Source organism: Sturnira hondurensis, unplaced genomic scaffold (assembly GCF_014824575.4).
Source record: "Sturnira hondurensis isolate 20B ecotype Veracruz unplaced genomic scaffold, ASM1482457v3 Scaffold0022136, whole genome shotgun sequence".
NCBI classification, from domain to species: Eukaryota; Metazoa; Chordata; class Mammalia; order Chiroptera; family Phyllostomidae; genus Sturnira; species Sturnira hondurensis.
In genome coordinates this window covers 3,559,695-3,579,047 of record NW_028094767.1, presented here as the reverse complement: position 1 = coordinate 3,579,047, position 19,353 = coordinate 3,559,695, and the positions used below count along the sequence as shown (strand labels likewise).

General features: G+C 34.7%; 1 protein-coding gene across 16 annotated transcripts in view; it reads left to right on the top strand.

Moving 5' to 3' along the window:
* Positions 1-2,123: 2,123 nt before the first annotated feature.
* Positions 2,124-19,353, top strand: part of RIMS1 (regulating synaptic membrane exocytosis 1) — a 230,686-nt gene continuing 213,456 nt past the window's right edge. For all 16 annotated transcript variants that reach the window (XM_037034298.1, XM_037034289.1, XM_037034296.1 and 13 more), the window contains exon 1: positions 2,124-2,179. The gene's annotated coding sequence lies outside the window, so the exon portion shown is untranslated. The remainder of the gene's footprint in view (positions 2,180-19,353) is intronic.

The following is a 19,353-nucleotide window of genomic DNA, read 5'->3' as shown; positions in this document are numbered from 1 at the left end:
TCTATCAAGGCAGGTGTATTCATGGGCTCTCCCTGTGCTTCCAGTTTATTTCAGTTTCTTCAATTTGAGGTATTTTCTTACTCCCACTCCTTAATAATTAATTTCTTTAATGGAAGGTATTAAAAATAATTTGAGTGCTATTTTGTATGACTACTTTTGAAATAGCAGGTATTCATGGTTTTCTTTTACCAACTTGACTCTAGACTGATAGTGTTTGAACTGTAAAAAAATTAATGTATCAAATACCTTCAATAAATTAATCAGATATTCTTACATTTATCAGATAACGTATCATTACATCCTTCTGTGAACTGAAATTAGCTAGCCTTTCAATTGGAAAGGTTTCAGATTCTAAACTACTTTGTGTCCTAGTGCAACTATATTTGCTTCAAGTATGGAATTAAACAGGAAAAAAGTGTCAGCGGGCAAGGCAAGAAAGAATTTTAAAAGCAATCAGTAAATTTCTGCTCAAAAGCCATGGCTGTTAAGAGGAAAATGTAATGAAATCCCAGCACTTCAGTGGCAGGCTTAACTCACTTGGTTTTGTTTCCAGGCAGTACGTCCCCGCAGTTAAGTTAGATGCAGCGAGTCAAGCTAACTGCCTGAATTACCAATAGCATGTGTGTGCTCTGTGTCCCAGGGAATACTCACATCCAGCAGACTGGCTCAGATACACCAATACATTTGATTAGCCACTTCCCAGGAGCTTCTCTGCTGAGGCAAAAGCCAATGAGTGTCGGCAAGGCCTAGGAAGACTCTCTCCGTTCTCATTTATTAAACCAAGGCATCCTTTCACTGGATATCCTAGTGTTCTACACAGAACAGCTAATGGTTTCTTCCTGTAGTGATTTAAGACGGAGGGATTTGGACGGATGGGGAGAAGAGGAAATTTGAATCACATTAAATGTGAATATTCTTTTTAAAAAATTTTTTATTTACTTACTTTTACAGAGGGGGAAAGGATGAAGAGAGGGGGAGAAATATCACTATGTGGTTGCCTATTGCACTCCCCCTACTGGGGATCTGACCCACAATCCAGGCATGTGCCCTGATTAGGAATCGAACCAATGACCCTTTGGTTAGCAGGCCACCACTCATTCCACTGAGCCACACCAACCAGAGCATAAATGTGAATATTCTTATAGGAGATCATTTACCTCAATGACTTTGATAGTCCCACCACCAGTAGTTATTAGTAAGGACTAGTAGCAACCCCCATATGTATAACCTCAGAGAGATCCAAGCAAAAGTGGGCTATATGAAAATCTGAATATTTACAAGGTGTGGTTTGGAGCTTTTAATGTGACTTGGAAGAACTAGCAAGCTCAATATAATGTTTAAGCTATCAATCTATATATTGTATTAAATACTTGATGCATGCAAAATAAATGGCCTTCAGGAATGTGGTGGAGGATTTTGTGGAAGACAGATTGCCTAGCAACATAGTTTAAAATAGTCTTTTTCCAAGTATGGATCATATATAAATAGCGGGTCATGGAATCAACTTACTATGACAGAGTTTTTAAAAATAGTAATCAGTATTAAACTTAGAGTAAAATAGAACATATCAGAGCACATCATATAAAGTTAAGCTAAGTATTTTGTATAACTTTTGCTTCAGTTTTACACACACATGAGTGGAAGGTGTTGAGACCCAGCTGAAATGCTGTCTGAAAGAAGCAGAGGCATGGTGTGGATATGTGAGTTCCACTGTTGGGAACAAACGATGATAATCTAGAGTCTAGGTACACCTGTCTGAGTCAGGGATAGTAAGCCAAACTGGGCCTAATAGAACGCATGCTAATACATTTCTTACCTTTGTAGGTAAGATTAGGAGAAGTTGCTTTGTATGTCTTGCTTTAGTTCAAAAAGCTATGCTTCTATTCTGTTAGAAAAAAAATGTTTCATCTTCCATTTTACTTAGTTTTATTTTACTTAGTTTGCGACCATTCTCTCTTTTGCCAGGAGATTGCATCAGCAATTTGAAAGCTATAAGGAACAAGTGAGAAAAATAGGGGAAGAAGCGCGGCGTTACCAGGGCGAGCACAAAGACGATGCTCCAACTTGTGGAATCTGCCATAAAACGAAGTTTGCTGATGGGTGCGGCCATCTCTGCTCCTACTGCCGCACCAAATTCTGCGCCCGCTGCGGAGGCCGTGTGTCTCTGCGATCCAACAATGTGAGTATTCTGGGGGTGCGAGAGAAATTCTGAATGCAGATACTGATTCGCACACCTCCAAAGAAGAAGCAGCACACGCATGTTAAAGAGCAGACACAGGCATAAATGTGCACACTACTATGCTTCTCCCTATTGTGTCCTTTTGCTTTTCATAAGGTTCATAGCAGTGATGAAATAGTGATGCAAATCATTCATAAAAAAGATAACTTCTGCATCTGTGTATCTTAATACATGATTCCCATTCAAAGTCAACTGATTCATCTGTAGGAGTAAATTTATTTTCTGATGAATGTAGTAAATGTAGATACAGTATCATGAGTTGTAAATCTCTTGAAAGTTGTTATCGCAGTTCCTGTGAAANTTTGCTTTTCATAAGGTTCATAGCAGTGATGAAATAGTGATGCAAATCATTCATAAAAAAGATAACTTCTTGGCCCTGGCTGGCGTAGCTCAGTGGATTGAGCGCGGGCCTGCGAACCAGACGATCGCGGTTCGATTCCCAGTCAGGGCACATGCCTGGGTTGCAAACCGGTTCCTTGCAGGCTAACTACCAGCAGGGGATGCACAAAATGGCAACCATACATTGATGTTTCTCTCCCTCTCTCCTTCCCCTCTAAAAATAAATAAATAAATAAAATCTTTAAAGATAAATAAATAAGATCTTTTTAAAAAAAAAAGATAACTTCTGCATCTGTGTATCTTAATACATGATTCCCATTCAAAGTCAACTGATTCATCTGTAGGAGTAAATTTATTTTCTGACGAATGTAGTAAATGTAGATACAGTATCATGAGTTGTAAATCTCTTGAAAGTTGTTATGGCAGTTCTTGCGAAAAACAAAATAAAACAAACTTCCTACTTCAGTTTCTGCAACATTGGTTTCAGGTTAAATGAAGGTAAAATGCAAAGTAAACTTTGTAGTGTTAAATTTAATCCAAGATAATAATATATATAAAAACTGTACAGGATAGTAGGAAGCGAGGCAAATTCCTGAACAAGTAGAATGGGGAAATTGAGACAAGAAAATTAAGTAAGACCAAACAATTTGAGCAACTTAAGAGCCAGCTGGTGAATCACTAGAATTCTCTCCCCTAACCAAGATACTTGAGAACTAGTGGTTTATACCCCTTTTCCCTAATCAAAGAATGCATAGCTCAAGTCTCTCTGGTCTGGGAAAACAGAGAACAGAGACAGAATTAATGCCATCTGTACCGGCTCAACCCAAGGACAGATGAAATCAGGGGAACAAATAACAAAAAAAAGCCATTAAAGCCAAACAGACCCAAGATAAGAGCAACACAGTATAGCAACCAAAGATATTCCCAGACCTCCCTATGTGCTCATTTTGCACCTCAGCATATTAAAAGTGCACCTGGAAAAATGATGAATATTCTGCTAAAACCCTCCCTAAAATTATCACCCACAGAATAAAGAGAAAAAGCCCTCAGGACAAAGATTCGGGGCTGGACTCTTTAGATTCCAGCTCTCTCTAGAGCACATGCAAGCCCCTTTCCAGGCAGGAACATTTTTTACTTCCTCCTAAACTCTCAGGGTCCCCAGGAAACCTGCAGCCAGGGGAACAATGGGCAGTGGCAGCTTGACCTGGGCTTCCCCGCTAAACCTGTTCCCAAGACCCTTATCTCTGACTTCCCAGTGAGCTAACAGCAGGCCAGCCTTGGCTCACTCCTTTCCTGTGACTTTTCTAGGGAGCTAAAGCAGAGCACTGCATAGGTTCTCCTGTTACTTCTTCTACCATAAGTCCTTCCTTTGTCCCCCTGTCCCCAGGCTTAATAAGCATACTCGCAAAATCTCCTGAACTTGTGTTGTGAAATTATTCAGATTTTTAAGAGTATGTTCACATACATTTTGAAATTGGACTATTTTAACTTCTTTCTTCTCTATGAGATGTAATCTCAGTTGATGTAGTTTCCTCAGTCAACTTAAATAACAGCTGCTCTTCCATAAAGCCAGTGCTGTAAATGTGTCTAAACTTTTGAGGCACTAGTATGCTCAAAGAAAGCATTCGATATTATAATTTGTGAAAGACTAGATTAATTTCAATAAATATTTAGTTTAGAATACATGTTAATGTTGTGCTGTATTATATTCCCAGTGTTAGAACAGTAGGGTTATTTAAAGGGTTGTCCGTGTGTCTTTTCTTTGATATAGGTCTGCAATTCAATATAGAAGTTAAAATTATCATATACTTAAGTAATTCCCATTGTTTATTTAAAGAATATCACATATTATCTAATCATGTATAGACATTAACTTAATTCAAAGTTATGTCTAAAAATATCAAGAGTGCTTAAGCACTCTTGATAGCTTCGTAATTTGGAAAATCACAATTAAAATGAAAATGAATGTCTCAATCAACATTGTATTGTTAGTGTATTTGAGTTGTAAGTAGGTTAACTAAAATCTTGTACAGTGGAATTAAGACATTCAGTAAAACATATATATTATTATACTTTAAGGTGAGCCAACTATTATCTTTGTGGCCTTGGAAACATACTTATATTCTCTAAACAATAGCTTCTTTACCTATGGAACTGGATAGTGATAATTACTCTGTGTGTTGTTATGAGAATCAATTCAATAACTAAAATTAGTTCTCCATGAAATGCATTTTTTAGGTTATATTCTCCTGGCCACTTAAGTTTTCTTTTTCCTTCTAACTGTTGTGAGTTTTAATTGATCCTGGCATACCCCCTCAAGCCTTTCTAGTTTCCATTGGGTTTAGATATTTTCTGGCACATAAGAAGTTCACAAGAACTATTTGATAATCTTCCCTTACTTAGTATTCTTGAACATACTGTTTGGAATGAATTTCCACAAATGAGACCTGGGAATAATGTTCTAGGGTGCAGATTGGCTGAATGTTAATGCTGGCAGTTGAATGTGTTTAATTTCCCATTATAAGTCTGAGGCAAACTAAGGGAAATATAGTTAATCATTGATGTATTAAAATTATTAGGGTCAGTCCTGGCTGTTGTGGCTCATTGGTTTGAGGACTGGCCTGAAAACCAAAGGGTTGCATGTTCGATTCCCAGTCAGGGCACGTGCCTGGGTTACAGGCCAGGTCAGGTCTCCAGTTGGGGGTGTGTGAGAGGCAACCACCCATTGATGTTTCTCTTCCTCTTTTTCTCCCTCCCTTACCCTCTCTCTAGAATTAAGTAAAATATCTAAACATTTTTAAAATAAAATAAAATTATTAGGGTCAATCTCAAGTTTTTAAAAGGAGACATGTTTAAAGGAAATTGAGCTAGGAGGTAATGCTTTGGAGCAGACACCCTGTCCAAATGTAGTTCATCCATTTTAACTAAACCCAATCCAATTTTGGAAAAAATATTCAAAAGAACAAAATACAATAAACACAACTTGAAATATTTCATCTTGAACATAAGACAAAACGATGTAAAAAGTTGTCTTTGCGGGACAGTTAAATGTTGAAATATATATTACTGATAAATAATGCTTGTGAAATAATTTATGGTTATAAATTAAAGTATTTTTCACTTTTTCTTATTATAAACATTTTCCATTCTTAGATTTTTTCAATAGGTAATGATAAATATTTTAATAGTACTTTGATAAAATTATTCATACAAGTTATAGGCATTTTAATCTATCTTTAAATAATAGGTAAACTGAATATGGCAGTGAATTATATTTTCTAAATGGAGAATGATTGAAATGTTCATTTAATAATCCAAATCCTGAAACTTTTAAAAATTATAGTACCTGACTCTTGTTTCAGACATATAGCCGGATTCATACATGTATACTTATAATGAAAGATTGAACAATAATTACTTGGGGAAAGAGCAAAAATTTACTTTTCAGTATACCTGTGTTTGAACACTTTAGAGTAACATATAATTGTTTTTCTTAAAAATCTATTTATTAATATGTGCCTTATTTTTGTTTTTCTCTTCCCTTTTTCCTCTCTCTTTACTCTGCTTCCTTGGATGCTTCCCCAAAGGAGGACAAAGTGGTTAGAATCCATGGTTTCTTTTCTATCATTTGCTATATAATGTTGTGAACTTTATTAAGTGAATGTTTCACCTAGTATTGTTAATCGGTATATTTCACGAAGAAAGTATATGCTAAGAAGAGTTCACTCTCAGCTCTCATGGGGAAAAAAATTATAAAATGAACATCTAGAAACATTACAGAGCTTTATATTAATAGGTAAAGTCGAGGTAGTTTCAGCTCATGGGAATGGTGATATTTTAATATAATTTAAATCATTATGAATTTGTATGTCCTCTTAACTCTCTGAGCTTTGATGATGATTCCATCTTCTATTGGGAACAATAAAGTTAGAAAGGTTTTACTCTAACAATAAAGTTGGAGTCCATCTACCTTTCTCAGAACTCAGGGTCGTAGGCAGGTAATTTAAAACTTTACTGTAGAAGGAGTATAATGCACTGATTTAGTGAAAAGGGTGGAAATAATTAAATCAAGAACTCAAAAAAAGATTTTTCTATAGAACAGAAGTAGCAGAGTTGTCATATTAAACCAGATTATATCCTTTCCCCCCTCATGCATAGAAATCATACCCTCAGGGAGTGAAAGGTCACTTTTAGCTCTTACCAGCTATAGAAACCACAGCGACTGCCCTCAGGAAGATGGGAGCCAAGTGGAGCCTCAGTCAGCTTGTCCTCTGTGTGTAAATTATACACTTATATTTGGTGTGAACTACAATTTTCCTATAGCTCATTGATATCCCAGTATGAGACTGAGACAGTGAGTATTCTGGGTCCAATATATCCACTTAGCTGCCTTTGTTCAACTGTTTTAAGGTTTAAACGATGTCCTGCAGGGCATAAGTAGCATGCATGACATTCAATTGAGCATTGTGTTTTTAACTTGATGCTAGTATATGTTCACTTTTTTCCATGAAAAAGAAATCAGGTGTAAATTATATAGGGTAGTTGATTTTCAGTAAATGTGTTTACCTTTCCATTAGTGGTATGTGAAGCCATTTTGGGGACTATTATTTTAATGTAAAATAGGCTATAATTAGAAAAATGTAACTAGAATGCCACACCTTTGGTTTGATGAATGTTATTTGTTGCCTTGTATGAGTCTACTTTAAAAGTAGATAATTTTCCGTTCCTTTAAAGAGTAAGTGTAGGTAAATAATTACACTGATGTTAGGACTTCAGCCACTCCCACTGGGCAAATTGGACCATTGTCCCCCCAACAGCACTTCCCGTGATGGTAGGGTATTTGTGCCGATTGTCACTACTGGCAGTGTGATGAGAGTTGGGTGGACTTTGTTTGGTTCTCAGACTAAGAATGGGGTGGAAAGTCCTCAAAATACTATCACTTTCAATTATTTTCTTTTCTTGATTAGCATGGATATATCAACTATTTATTTTTAAGTACTATGTCATATGTCATGATTTCATTAAAAACATTTTAGCCTATTGAGGTTGTTCAATGAATTGCCTTTTTCATCCAAGGAAACTGAAGCTGGTTCTTGTAAGAGAAATGATAATTTACAGGTGTGTGTATGTATGTGCTGGTACGAGTGCAAAGGGAAGAGAATAAAGGTGAATGAAGCTTTTCTAAAAGCAATCTCCTTTTTAATCAAAGTACTACTAATGAATTCTTAGTCTTAGGTTGGTGAATAAATGTGACTAAAATACTAGTGTATATCATATGAAGATCTAGCGTGACTAACATAAATATTCCTCCTGTTAAGTCTAAAAGAAGTATTATTGATCTCATATTTTTGCATCCTGGCAGTATTTTATTTTAAAGCCATTCTTTTCTTATTTCAAATCTTATAATATCTTGGACGATTATCTACTTGCTTATAAAGAAAGTGGCTAACATAAAGAGTCACATTGTATTTGACATATGTAATAGCTTATAATAGAATATTTTATACAAGTGCATACTCTCACAGGTAAATTGATGATTATTTATTTCATTGAAAGACCTTGCTATGTCTAATATATAGGGATACTGCACAATTCTCCACAGCCAGTTTAAATTGCTTTTGTCTCTGTTTTACTCTTTATTTGGTGGCAGTGTTGAATTTAGATAATTTCTTTGATAACATTAACACTTTGCTGTTTGTAAACCAGCTGAATGGAATCTTCCAAATTCAGGCTCTACTGATTATCATCAGTATTTTGGGGGTGATTGATTTGTGACTACAGCAACTAAAAATGAACTTGCCACATTTCTAGTTAATCTCTATTCTCACAAAAAAGTGTCAGGTTTTATAAGTTAAGATTATTTGTAATAAATGTCAACAGTACTCTGAAAAGTAGAGCCCTACCTACATTTTTATTCTTTCAAAAATGTGAAAACTGCACATATCTACCTTTAAACATGTGTAAAATACTTTTTATATCAACATAATAACTCATGACTCATAATTTTTTCACACTGGTTCCTCGTGGATTTTAATTGGTATTTCTATTTAGAAATTATGCTTCCTGACATCGTGATGAATCAAGTATGTTTTTGTACAAAAAGCTCATAAAAAATGAGGGTTGGGTGAAATGAGACAGTGTTGAGTTTGTAACTGGACTTATCATTAAGGTGTTCTCTATGGTATGACTGATTCCTAACAGTGTAAAAAATTTCATTCTTATAGACTGCTCTTAAATACTGAAATAATGATTATTTTTATCTCTTGCTAGTGTTAGATAAAGACAAGCAAGTCAGTAGACTCATAACCATTTATAAAAATTATTTGCATGATTGCATTAAATATTTATTGTGATTACAAAAAGTCCTCTCAGAGTTACCCATATTTAGTCCAGGGCGTGATGAAGCAGCCAATTGTAATTTCCAGCCTCTGTCCTTTTGAGAAAAGCAACTGTAAATGTTTGCCTGGACCCACTTTCGTGTTCTCTTTTAATTCTTCTGGATGCTTTGACAATGGATTTCTCCACAAAAAAGTTTTCTTGAGAGTCTTCCCAAGACTATAATATAGATCTAAGTGGGAAAGTTCATAAATATAGATAAAATATCAATAAGGAAATGTGAGGACTGGTCAAGAAGAGAACTTTCTGTAAGCTGTTTAGTAGTTTAGCTTCCTCAAGGTGTCTTCTCACTGTTGTGCTTGTCACAGTGGGGAGTAAAATGTCAAGTTGTAAAAACTTTTATATTAGGTTATTCAGAAAGTTGTAAATTTTTATTACAAATATGTTTGAGGAATTTGCTACATTGTTTTTCAAGGATATAGGATTTTCATCTCTTGCATTTAATATTACTGTTCTGGAAGTGTTTGTTAATATTCTGCTTTTGCCTCCACCCCCAAATCATTGTTAATATACTTGAAAAATCTGTTTCTGGAAGTTACAGTTTCACAAACCAATGTTAACTGCTGCGGAGGCAGAGTAGCACTAAGGGAGTTGTGTCAGGGTGTAGAAAAATTAGCCTCTTTTGGTATACGGAAGCTTTCACAATGCAAAAGATGAAACCAGGGTCAAACTCCCTGGTTCTCTGTGAGTGCCTCTTTTAGATACAAAGGAGTCGGTTTTAAGGATCATATACTAACTCAATAACCAACATTTGGACGAACTGATGAAGTGTTTTCTCAAGCAGCTGCACAGCAACATTTGAGGGTTCTGATTTCTCCACATTCTTGTCAAGGCGTCTGCATTTTCCCATAGCCATCAAGTTTCATGTGGAGTAAAATGTCATCTCACTGTGCTTTTCACAGAGCTGATTTTAAGCCAAAGTATGATATTTCCAAGGATTCCCTGTGACTGTGTGGATTTAGGTTCTTGCATAAATATACTTCTAAGTCAGCAACTTCTTGAGAATAGGTTTTTCTTAAAAGGCAAGCATATTCAAAATATTAGAAGTTCAGTTTCTTTCTTCTCTGGGACTTCCTAATTTTCCTTATGTTGAATTATGTAAGTACTTATTAATCTATCTAAATCAATCAGAACAGGAGCTCTGTTAAATTTAGTTTTACTTGGAATCTAATATCTGTCTGTCAAGATTAGCTATCCCTATGGTGTACACAAAATATTTTATTGCCAATTGAAAAGACTATTTTTTATGCATGCACAGAGAACTTGCAGCTTCAGTTTGCCACTCAGCCATATGTTCAAAATTAACACAGAAACTCTAGCCCAGACTTTAAAAGGATGTTCTTGCAGTGTGCATGGGACATTTTCTTGAGTGATGTGAGCTTTTAGTAGCATGCAAACAGACACACATAAAGGCTAACAACCAGATTTTCTGTCTTCTGCTACCCAACTTAAATATGTTCCTGGAGTCTGCCATCCAACAGGTTTCATTACTAGATAGATCTCTTCTTATTGTTTCCACTAGTGAGGAAGGTATTATTAGTCACGAGCAAAACCTGTATTGTCTGATATTAGTATAGCTACCCCAGTTCTCTTATAGTTGTATTTACATGGCATATCCTTTTTCATCATTTTGATTTCATTCTATTTTTATCTTGAATCTAAAGTGTACCTCGTGTAGACACTCAGATCTTTTTTTAAAAAACAGCCTGATATCTTTGCCTGTTGATTGGATTTTTAATCCATTTATATTTGATGTTATTTTTAATATAATTGTATTTATGTCTCCTATTTTATATTTTGCTTTTTATATCTCATTTTTCTTCCTCTCTTCCTCCTCTACTGCTTCCTTTTACATGAATCAGTAGTTTCTGGTCATATTTTAATTATTTCAGGGATTTTTTTACTGTCCTTTGAGTATTTTTTCTTAGTGGCCCTAGGGTTTCCAGTACACATCTTAAATGATCAGAACCTACTTTACATTTATACTACCTTGATTCCAGTGAAACATATAAATGATAACTCTATAGAGCTTTATTTACCCTTTCCTCTTTATGTGTTATTATTTATTTTTATATTTAGTATATTTTATTGATTATGCTACTACAATTGTCCCATTTTTTTCTTTCCTTTGTCCCCCCTGAACCCCTCTCCCTCCACTCTTCCACTAACTTTAGTTCATGTCCATGAGTTGTACATATAAATTCACTGGCTTCTCCTATACTATTCACTTCTGATACCATTATTACCATCCCCCTATTTTGTACCTACCATTTATGCTGCTTATTCCCTGTACCTTTTCCCCCTTTTCCCTCCTCCCTCTCCCACTGATAACCCTCCATGTGATCTCCATTTCTGTGATTCTGTTCCTGTTCTAGTTGTTTGCTTAGTTTGTTTTTGTTTTTAGGTTTAGTTGTTCATGGTTATGAGTTTGTTGTCATTTTACTGTTCATAGTTTTGATCTTCTTTTTCTTAGATAAGTCCCTTTAACATTTCATTTAATAAGGGTTTGGCGATGATGAACTCCTCTAACTTGACCTTATGTGGGAAGCACTTTATCTGCCCTTCCATTCTAACTGACAGCTTTGCTGGATAGAGGGATTTTGGACGTAGGCCCTTGCTTTTCATGACTTGGAATACTTCTTTCCAGCCCCTTCTTGCCTGTAAGGTTTCTTTTGAGAAATCAGCTGATAGTTTTATGGGAACTCCTTTGTAGGTAACTGTCTCCTTTTCTCATGCTGCTCTATGATTCTCTCCTTATCTTTAATCTTGGGTAATGTAATTAGATTGTGTCTTGGTGTGTTCCTCCTTAGGTCCAACTTCTTTGGGACTCTCTAAGCTTCCTGGACTTGCATGTCTATTTCCTTTGCCAGATTGGGGAAGTTCTCTTTCATTATTTGTTCAAATAAGGTTTCAATTTTTTGCTCTTCGTATTCTCCTTCTGGCACCCTTATGATTCAGATATTGTTATATGTTTTAAGTCTGTATATGCTACAAATCCAGAAATGCATTGTTATGAATATTACTTTGTATAATTTTATGCTTTTTAAAGAGAACAAGAAAAGAAATAACACATATAATTACAAGGTCTGTTCTATTAATGTTTTTATTTGTAATTTTTGGTTTTCCTTATTTCTACCTATGTATTCCAGTTACCATCTGGTGTCATTTTCTTATTCTGATACAAATTACCTCCACCCACCTTCTTTATCCTATTGTTTTGTCAAATATATTTGCTTTCTATGTTTTACAGGCTTAACAATACTATTAATTTTATTTTATATAGTTTTAAATCATTAAGACAATAAAGGAGATGAAATATGAAATTATACTTTTATAATTACCTATATAATTACCATTACCAAAGTTCCTTGTTTTTTATATCTGAATTAATACTACTATCTAGTGTTACTTTCAGTTTTAAGAACTTCATTTGATATTTATTTAAGATGAGTCTTCTGGAAATGAATTCTGTCAGCTTTTGTTTATCTTAAAAATGTCATTTTTTCACACTCATGTTTAGAAGATAGTTTTGCTGGATATAAGATTCTTCTCTGACAGATTTCTCCCTTATTTTAGCACTTTGAATATATTATCCCACAACCTCTGACATCCATTGTTTTTATGTCAGCTATTAGTTTTATTAAGATTCTTGTGTATGTGATGAGTTTATTTTCTATTGCTGCTTTGAAGAGTTTTTATTTGCCTGTAGAAACATTTACTCTGACATGTATATGTCTGGGTATGGATCTCAATGTGTTCCTGTTAGGTTCACTGAGTTTTTTGGATATGTAATATTTTTCATCTAACCTGGGAAGTTTCCAGCACTTATTGCTTAGAATGGTTTTTTTTTCATCTTTTTTTTTCTCTCTCCACATTATGGGAACTCCTACTACACATGTTTTAGTGACCCACATTTCTCTCAGGCTCTGTTTATTTTCTTCATCATTTATTCTCTTTTCATCAGATTACACAGTCATTACTCATGCCTCTTTATGTTCACTGATTTTTTTTTTATTCTGCCAGCTCAAATGTACTGAACGTCTCTAGGGAATTTTTCATTTTGGTTTTTGTACTTTTTAACTCCAGAATCATCTTATTTTTAAAATAACTGATTCCTTTTTATTTGATGAGATCTTGTTGTCATAACTTTATTCTTTGAGAATGATAATTTCAAATTAGTGGTGAGTGCCATATAAATAAACACTTTCTGCAAGACTCCTTTTGATCACTTTACTCTCTTCCCTAATACACATAAACAGGCACAAAATAATGTAATATGTAGTGTGTTTTTTAATAATGGGAATATTTAATGATGTATCAGACATCAAATGAACATTTGAAGTAATTGCTTTCTAATGCATCTGAACATTATTTTGAAAAGAACAGTGTTTGGATTATGTGAAGTCATTACTGAACTGCAGCTTTCTCATTGGTGAGGCAAGGTATTGTGACAGAGAAAATGAAGGCATGAGAATTTGACTTGGCATAATTTAGTAAGTACAGATGAACCCCGAAATACCTTTATAATTTACTTTTAATTAGTTTAGCACTTTTAAAATGTTTTGTAAAGTAATTACCAATTGCCTTATTTCAGGGAATTATATCCACACTACAAAGTATTGTATGTATTACAGGCAAAATTCTTTATTGGCAGAGATTAAAAGTATGGCCAGAGAAGTTTACAGATTTTCTATACATTAAAATGTTAAGAGGATGCAATTAAAAATCCAGAGTACCTGCCTCAGAGATTGTTGCATTTAAAATAAGAACAGGTGATTAATTATTTATTTCCAAGATAAGTTCTCAGATTATAAACGGTCTGTACTCTTTATAATAATTTTTAAAGAATATTAAATCTCACATTTTATTTCTAGGCATATTTTAATTCCTTTGTTTTGCTCTAATTACTTGGACGACATCAACCACATTTTATTTCTCTTGCTGTTTTGCTCAGCCTTTACCACAATGCCGTGGATGAAGTCAGCACTCTATGAACTTTGAATGCATGAATGAGGGGCACCTCTCTGTACTTTTTATTTCCAGATTAAGTCTTTTGAAATTCTCATGTTTGAAACTCTAAAATACAATTTTGCATTTTAGCATATCTCTTTTCCAAAATAAAACCATTAAAACTGTACTTAGTTTTTCTGTGGAGTTGTCTCTCTCAACCAGTGACCTCTGGCTTTCTTTTACACTCGGTTCAGATTACACAGTATGAGAGAGATTGGGTTCCTTTCTTACTCACACAAGACTCTGGAAGATACTTGAGTTGAGAAGAATCAAAGTAGGATCCCCCAAAGCTATTCGCTTAGTAAGTCCAGATAAGGACCAGCCTCAGTAGTGAATGGTGTGGGTCATTCATAAAGGATGGGAGCAGCTAGATTTTAATGTTCTGGAGCATTCATTTAGGATTTGTAAGCAATCTGGTTTACATTTCATAAATGTGTAATGTAAGATTAATACACTTCTTGGTTGGTTCTTTATTATTTACTGGAATGAATTACTTCAACTTGTCTTTCTGATAGGCACACAGTGTGGGTGAAAGTCAAACACTTGCAGGCACAGGGTGTTTTTAGTCACACATAAAATAGATACCATGGTATTGACAATGTGGTATTATTAGAGACTGATTTCATTTGTTCTTTCAATTCACCCTTTTAGAATAAGGAGCTTATTTTTAGAAATATATGACCCAAATACATAATGCATTGTATTTTTGCCATTGTATATGAGCCAATTAAAATAGAAAAGAAGTTGGATTTACAGAGCAATTATACTTGTTACAAACATTTGAGATTGTCTTTATACAGACTTTTCCGTACTTTGTACGTCCATCTTTCCCCACTTAGATTTTTGTTTAATGCATTAGAAAAATATCTGAGTAAAAAAATACAATGTAGTTTAATGTAGTATTCTCTAAAAGTTACTGCATGTTTTGTGACTTTTAATGCTTTTTGCAAGGGTTATTTCTTTTTAATTTTATCTCAGAAAGCTAAAACTGTGTAGATAATTCTTCTACTTACATAGCTGACTATAGGAAATATGTGATCTATTTCTTATTCAACTGTATAGTTATAGTCATTTAATTTGTAATATACAAATGCAAGTAACTTTCTATCACTGCAGTTGGAAGATCATTCATATCTTTAATTGCTTCTACTAAGATGCTTTCTTTTTCACCTGATTTTTTTATTTGCATTCATAGTAACCCTTAAAATTATATTATTTCAGAAATACTTAATTTCCAGTTGTGATAAAAATATGAATGTCATGCCCAAACATATTTAAAACTAGAGAATATAGCTAGCAGGAGTAATTCTTAATGATAGAATGTAAATAAATAACTGCTGTATATTTCTGCTTAGAAACTGTACAAGTTTTTTTCTATTTTTACTTAATGTAATTTGCTGTGACATTACTGAGAAGACCATTGAGGCAAGTGGAAATGATGAGCACTAGAGTGGATACTAGAGAGTCTGGGTTTAGGCCCAAATCCAACCCCTCTTCTAAGGTCTGGAAACTCACTCGAACTACTGCTGCTTCAAGTCCTGCACAGAGAAAATGGGCAGCACTCAAGACCAAGCTCCTTACTGCTTAGCTTAGGCTTCAAGGATCCTTGTTAGGTTACTAACAGAAGTCATTAGGCTATGCCATTGCAGGGGTTGGAAGAGGAGTTGCATGTCAGTATCTGCAATTCTGGTTATAGGTGGAGGTATCAGGAAAAGCAGAAGAATGAGAATCATCTGATCAAAGGCTCATTGTCAGAACCCAAGATAACTGGAAGTAGCCTGAAGACAGCTTTTCTGTGTTCTGTTCACACTTACGTGACACAGAATGCATTTCCAAGAATTGTAACTACATTATTTGAAACTACTGTTTCAAAACCTCTATATATAATTACATTTTAGATAACTATTTAAGTTTCAGAATTTTTCCACTCAATAAGGATTGGCAACTTTTTCTGGAAAGGCCCAGATAAGAAGTATTTTAGGCTTTGTGGGCCTTTAGTTCTTTGTCACAACTACACAAACCTATGTAAATGAATATATCGGGCTGTGGTGTAATATAACTTTATCTATGATTACTGAAACTGTACACAATATACAGCAAAATATTGTTCTGTTAATTTTTCTGTCACCATTAAAAATTCTCATTCTCCGCTCCTGGGCCATTCAAACCAAAGTGGCTGGCAGGATTCGGCCCACAGGCTGTAGGCTGCTGGCCAGGGCTCTAGGACGATCTTGGGATCAATACTACTAATCAGCCCCAAGTTGAAAAAAGGAATTAGTTTTACTGTATCTTAAGTTTTATCCACTATATCTCTAAATGTGAATATTTGTGTGTGGGAGATAATATATTTTTTCATTGGTTTATGAACACTAAATGATTACATATCAGTGATTTAGCAAAATATCTGATATAATAATCATTAATAAGCTACATATTATTATACAAATACATATATAACAATATATGACATTAATGTATAATATATAATTTTCTAAGATATAATACATGATGTAAGCTACTGAAAGAACTTATATATGTGTGCATGTAAGTATCTATGTTTATTTTTATTAAATCATGGATTCTTGAGTATACAGTTCAACTGAAAGTCCTTTTTATTAATGGAAATTATCCTAAGGAGCTTGGTGTGTAAATTCTAAAACTAACTGTATGGTTAACATTTAATAAATGAAAACTCTTGATATCTAATCATCAAAATATATAAACTTTTCATTATAAGAAGATATCTATATTTAATATCAAATTGAAAGGAAGCCTGATTTTTATAATATGCTCATTATAATGCATATATCTGGTTTTTACTCTAAATTTTTGATAAATCATGATATTGCAAGTTAAAAAGGTTGAGAAAGAGTTCTCAGTGCATTTAGTAGAGTCCCTTTATAGTTACAGAATATTATAAAACTAGAAATGATAAATTCACTTTTTTCTCTTTTAAGTATGAGAGTTACTTTTCAGTAGTTGAAAATGTTAGAAGTATGTATAATTACTTAGATTCCCTTATTTTACTTGAGTACAAAGTTTTATCCATATAGAGCATCTTACTAAAATCAGCACTCTGCTATTTATTAAAAGCACAATTCTGATTGCTTTTCTAACTTGCATAATTTTGAGACTGAAGAGTCAAAATTCCCTTTCAGAGCTTCTTTGTATTTTCATCTTCTGACTTTCCTCCTGTCAGAACTCAGACGAGGGGAAGCACTCCTCCGGGTGCCTTCGCACCCCACTGCCAGGAGTGCTTTCCCCGTGTTTTGGTGCTCAGTGAGGGTGTTATTGATGTTAACTCTTTGTGTTTGCCTCTTGTTAACAAAAAGAAAGAAAAGCATCGGCCACTTTTAGTTTACGAGCTTCAGTATTACTTCCCCGACTATGATCTGCATTCTTTCGAGCTGCAGGCCCATACTGATACACACTGAAGATTTTCTTTCCCTTGAATTTGTGTCACATGCAAATATTCTGCTGAACTGCGTTATGTTTTTCACCATTTAGCAGTATTAACTGTGTAGTGAGTACATAAAATCACTTGAATCATCTTAATTTACTTTCATTAACTCAGTCCTGTGAGATTTCATTTTGTGAGGTCAGCAGGAAATTTAGGCTGAGTAATCAGAGAGGTTTACCCTCCTAACACCTCCCTGACTCCCAGAGGTGTTCCTTATGTATATACTACCAAAGCGTTGTCAAGGCTTCTTCAGTTTTTAAGTCCACATCAGTGGCCACAGAGGCTATTGGGTTATACTTGGAGCATGGCAGTCTTCGATGAAGCAGGCGTTCTGTGACTCCAGTCAGCTTTTAGGGAAATGAAACAAAGTCTCCTCTCAACCCAGAACACCTCTCCACAAAAGGTAGATGAGAAAGAAAACAGTTGTACTATTGAGTAAACATTAAACCAGAATGCAATGTGCATTATAGGCAACTCACTAAGAGATCTTTAGCACAGAAAGAAATCTCACTCTTTATACAGCCAGGCAGGTAGAACCTGAGTCTTCAAGATAAACAGTAACTAGTCCTCAAGTAGGAGGACTTGATGGCACCATTTGCCACCCACAGTTTATCCTAAATTCCTCAGGTAAATGGGGTGACTATCAGTGTTAGCTAATTGACTTTATCCAAAGGTAAAAATGAACTTCTCATACTTTATGACAGGAGGTAGTTCTGTAACTTGGAGGCAGCTCCTGAAGAGGTTAGTCTCCTACCTTCCTGCAGAAACTGAAAGAAGGGTGCTGTTTTCCTTGATGGTTGTGTTTCAGAGTGATGGCTGCATGTCCTTGGGGAAGGTATCTCCAGGTCTTAAAGAATCTTTTAAAAATATTTAAGTACATTTCAAACAGAGAAAGAACTTAGAAATTTTCCAAAATAAATGCTCTAATAAAATCAGATAGAGGAGTGTCTTCCCTTACTTACAACTGGAAGAATTAAGCCTCTTTTTAGTTATTTATTTAAAACTTATATTTGCCCTTGCACAGCCTTCCCGCACCCATATGCAGCCATCCCTTCAAAGGTTTTGCCACATTTCTGGCCCAATCCCAGCAGCCTTGCCTGAGTCCCTGCTGTCCCCAGGATGACAGCCTCCCTCCTCTTCAAGACTGGAGAATCTTCCAGGATTCTGCTCGTACAATCTGCAGTGTCCTTCTTTATCTAAAAAAAAAATTCAGATGAGGAAATAGAAAACAATTAGTCTGACTTGAATATGGCTATAGAATCCAGGGACAAAAATCATAGATTAATAGTGTAGTGAGTTATTTTTCTACCATACCACTATCATTAATCTTATTCCTTAAATATTTTTGAAGTAAAACAACTGACCAGATTATATTCATTATAAGATTTATGTGTGTGTGTAAATATATTCCTTTCTTCTGTAGCCTTGGTACTATGTATATTATTGAAGTCGTACTTTCCTTTGTGAGTACAATGTTCTGTCTTTGATATTCCCACATTGATGTAATAATTCCTGATCATTTCATGACATTAAATTAACTCATTAGAGTCTGTGCCTTAGTACACATCACTCCCATTTCAGTACTACCACTGAAAAATTTTACAGATGTTTCCTCCATGCTTGAAATTTCTCCAAAATTGCTTTTATTATTTTCTGTTCACCTGTCGAGACTCCAGGAAGCCTATGAATATTAGCCCTTCTTGCTCTAAAGTGACCTTTACGTTAAATTTACCTGAGGCAGTACATATGTGGCTAAAGAATGATTTATGTTGATCTGTCCTTATAAGATACTCTCTGTGAAGTATTACAGTAGTCCCTAACTACCTCAGTAGCATGTGAATCTGTGTTCAGAATGGCCAATGAATTCCACGTGTAATAGAGCAGACACCTTTCACTGGGTGTAAGAAAT